Consider the following 4,654-nt stretch of genomic DNA (forward strand, 5'->3'; position numbering starts at 1 on the left):
GGTGGTGTTTTTGGCTTGGGTGGCCTATTCAGGAGTGCTGTGTTGAGTGTCTGGTTTTCAGTTGCTGCTGTTTTCTAGGGGATTTCGCCAGTTTTGCTTCTAGGGTGTTAGTGGTTGTCCTAGTATTGGAGGCGCTGACTCCAGGGTGAATTAAGGTCATAGTGGTTGACTTTTAGCCCACGGTGCGATTGATACAACGTCACATCGGTCGATTCGCAACCGTTACGGGGACTTTGTTCTGTCCGGCGGTTAATTGAGTGACCTCTTCCACGCCTTTGGCTGGAGGTGTGAGTTGTGTCCCTGCGATAACGCGATAATCGACTGTTTGGGTGGTAACTACTATTGAGCGGGTTTACGCGCGAGTTAGCTTCTTCAGTGCGTTCAATCGCACGTGCCTGGTGAGCGACTGTTTGATCTTTCCGGAACAGGGGCTTCTGCGCCAGTGTTTTTTACCGGCGGATCAGCCTGCCTGGTAGGGGATCTAGGTTGAAGATGCCTCCCCCACGGAGGAGGAAGGTTAAGTCCCTTGCTGAGAGCGATGGGTCTGTGCCTGCAAAAATGGTTGTAGGGGCGTCGTCCGGTGAGGATAGTGCAGTGTCATCTACTGATGGGTCACCGGTGCGCAGAAAGGTGAGGTTGAGGTCACCACCTTTGGCGAAATCGGGGGGCTTTGTGCGCTTCACTGACTCCAGTGAAAGCAGTAGTTCGTGTGAGACAGGGGATACTGCTGACACAGTTAAGAAGGGGGGTGACGCTAAGATGAGTGTCGATAAAGGTGGTGAGGTTAAGGCTGGAAAAGGTGTTGGGCGTGTTAATGAGGGTGGAAAGAAAATAGGTGTTAGTTCCAACATGGTGAATAAGAAGGATAGTAAGGGTGGCAACCGTGAATTAGCCAAGGGCGCTGTTGCTGGTGGTGGTAGTGCGGTAAGCCATGTTGGTGCTGTTAAGAGGATTACTGGGGAGCTAAGCGGGTTGGTCTTTGGAGACAAAAAGTTTGAGATGGAAACCGTGAAGGGGCTGATGGAGCTTGCTTCTAAATACGAAGCACTCCTAATGACGGTTATTACCGAGAATGCCCATCTTCGCGGGCAAGTTGATGCCCTTAGAGGAGGCTGTGGGGGACACTCCTCGCCACCGAGCAGGTCAATGCCGGCTCCATCGGCACCGATGCCTCCGCCCCCAGCACCTGTACTGGAGGCGATTGCACCGGTGGCGCCGAAGCCTGTTGAAACCTGGTCTGTTGTGGTCAGGAGCAAGGGGCCTGCAACTTCCTCTAAGGAAGTAATTAGAAAGGTAGTTAAGGAGGTGGGTCCTTCACTCGGTGTGAGGATCCATGAGGTGAAGCCTATCAAGGGTGGTGGAGCGGTGATCCGCACACCTTCTGTTTCTGAGAGGGAAAAAGTGGCGACTAACGCAAAGTTTGGGGAGGTGGGGTTAGACGGGAGTGTCAACCGGAAGTTGGGTCCTCGGGTTGTGGTTCAGGGGGTTTACACGGAGATCCCCCATGAGGAATTCATGGAAGAACTTCTCCGGTTGAACCTTCCAGAATTTAGCTCGGCGTCCCAGAAGTCGGAAGTAAGGATGGTCAGTCGTCCCTGGAAGGTGGCTCCTGATGGTAGCACTAATGTTGTTCTTGAGGGTACGGACAAAATGATGTCCGCCCTCTTGGAGGCAGGTAGGTGCTACATCAAGTGGTTCTCCTTCGGGTGCGACCGGATAACCCCATTGCTGGCTGCTTCCGGTGTATGGGTTTTGGTCATAGGGTCGCTGAGTGTAGGGCCAAATCAGATGTCTGCCGGAGGTGCGGTCAGGAAGGCCACAGAGCTGCCAGTTGCGTCAATGCAATCCATTGCCGTAACTGTGCATTCAAGTGTAGGCCAGCTGGGCATTTTATGATGTCGGCTGTCTGCCCGATATATTGTGGGATTGTTGAGCGCGCCCTCGCCAGACACTGATGGGGGGGATTATTCAGTTAAACTGTAAGGGGTCGTATGCCGTAATGTGCGAGTTGGGGGGGTATATGACTGAGGGGGGGTGCGGCATTGCCTTACTCCAGGAGCCCTACGCCACCAATGGTGTGGTTCGAGGTTTTCCGGGTGGTTTCAGGGTCTTTTTGGACGTTAGGGCTAATGCTGCAATTGTTGTGAGTGATCCCAACTATGATTGTGTAGTTGTGGATTCCTCACAACTGGGTGTATGTGTTTCTGTAGAGGGGGGGTTTGGTAGAATACTTGTTGCTAGTATCTATTGTAAATTTGGTGAGCCCTTAGAGCCTTATCTGAGTTATATGGATAAGGTACTACTACTTGCGAGTGGTAGTCCTCTTATACTTGGCTTGGACGCGAATGCTACGTCTTCGATGTGGTTTAGTAAGGTATCCCGGCATTCGTCTGGATATCAAAGCCACAGTCGTGGAGTGGTATTCAGTGAATGGGTGGTGGGTAAAAACCTTCACATTCTAAACGAGCCGAGCGAGTGGTATACTTTTGATGGGCCTAGGGGTGTCAGTGACATTGACGTGACTTTGACGAACGAGGCAGCAAATAGAGTGTTTCGTGTTGGGTGGGAAATTAAGGGAGGGTGGGGATTGAGTGATCATAATTTGATTCAAATTATGGTTTCTTCTCAGTCCCCCCTTTTACAGTTCGTAAGTCCGTTGCGGCGATGGCGTACCTCTGGTATTGACTTGAACCAATATGGACGGTGTGTTAGGGAAGCGGTATTGGAAATACCGCTTAGTGAGTTTGAGGGCTTGGGGGTTGATGAGCAGATTGCTCGTCTTTATGAGATATTGTGGGTTGTTAATGATAGGGAACTTAAGAAGTGTGAAAGTTTTAAGCTTAGGAAAATAAAATGGTGGACGCGTGAGTTAACCTTGAAGAGGAGGACTGTCAGGCGATTGAGGCGAAAGTTTCAACGCGCTCGACGGTCCAATTCAGACAGGTTAGCTCAGGTTAGGTATGATTTTTGTTGTGAAATTAGGGAATATAAAGATATGTTAGTTAGGGTTAAAGAATATGAATGGAGAAATTTTGTTAGTGAAAATAGGGATGACCCCTGGGGTCAGATCTATAAGATCTGCAGGGGTCGTAAGAGAGATGATATCACCTCTCTTTGCGTAGGTGACACTGTGTTATCTACGTGGAGAGAGTGTGCGGGGGTTCTATTAGGTTCGTTCTTTCCCAGGGCGGAGGTTCAGGTACCCCAAGCACAGGAGGTACCTGTCCCTCCATTAGATGATGGGGAGTTGGGGTATGCCTTTGGCCTGGTCAGGTCTAAACGGTCCCCAGGTTTTGATGGTTTGAACGGAGAGATGTGTAAAAGCTTGTGGAAGTTCATTCCGGAATACTTGGAGGCCATTTATGATAAGTGCGTGTGGGAGGGTTATTTTCCACGCGAGTGGAAAATTGCTAGGGTTGTACCTCTCCTGAAGTCTCCTGATAAGATCAGGAGTGATCCTCGCTCTTATCGGGGCATCAGTCTTCTTCCAGTACTTGGAAAAGTATTGGAAAGAGTTATGGTGGAACGGCTTCAGGAGCTAACGCGGGGTATATGGTCGGATAGGCAGTATGGGTTCAGGGAAGGACGCAGTACAGAAGATGCTTGGTTTTATGTTCAGAGTGTTGTTAAGGAGAATGTCAACAAATATGTCCTTGGCATATTTGTTGACTTCAAGGGAGCGTTTGATTATTTAAGGTGGGATAGAGTTTTGCAGCGGCTGGAGGAGCTTGGTTGTCCGGAAATTACTCTTTGGCGGAGTTACTTTTCGGAGAGAAAAGCTTCTCTAGTAAGTATGAATGGAAGTGTTGAAATTGGAGTGGTTCGTGGCTGCCCGCAGGGATCCATCTGCGGTCCATATATTTGGAACCTTATGATGGACTCTCTGCTTGGACAGCTCGAGCCCCTCTGTAAATGTTGTGCGTATGCGGACGACCTTCTTCTTCTCGTTGAGGGTCGATCGCGGTCTGAGTTAGAACGGTCGGGGGGACAATTTTTAGAAATTGTAAATAGCTGGGGTTTAGATGTGGGGGTTGACATATCGGTGGACAAAACGGTTACAATGCTGCTTAAGGGCAGATTGTCGCCGGTTCGTCCACCGATTGTCAAGGTGAATGGGGTCAACATCAGGTATGTGAAGGAAGTTAAATACCTGGGGTTGACTATAGGAGAAAGAATGTGTTTCACCCCACATTTGGTGCGTGTGGGTGAGCGGCTGCAGGCAATTGTTGGCAAAGTGCGACGCATTTTGAGGAGTGATTGGGGCCTTGGACGCCGTGCTGTTCGCACCATATATCGTAGCTTGTTTGTGGCTTGTGCCACTTATGGGGCTGCTGTATGGTGGGAATCAGCGATGACGGTCTCTGGTCGCCAAAAACTCCTCTCGGTGCAACGTTGCATGATGCTTGCATGTTTGCCTGTTTGTCGTACTGTTTCGACGGATGCAATGCAAGTGTTGTTGGGTGCACCCCCTCTTGATCTGATTGTTATACAGCGTGCTGTTACATTCAGATTAAGAAGGGGCTTGAGTGTTTCTATGCTGCGGACAGATTGGACAGATGGTATTGATGTTGAGAGGGTGGGTTATCTAGAGAGCAAGAGGCTCCTGGATTTAAAGGTTAGGCGTAGGTGGCAGGACCGTTGGGAAAATAGCCCT

This window comes from Bactrocera oleae, unplaced genomic scaffold (assembly GCF_042242935.1).
Source record: "Bactrocera oleae isolate idBacOlea1 unplaced genomic scaffold, idBacOlea1 ctg00000009.1, whole genome shotgun sequence".
NCBI classification, from domain to species: Eukaryota; Metazoa; Arthropoda; class Insecta; order Diptera; family Tephritidae; genus Bactrocera; species Bactrocera oleae.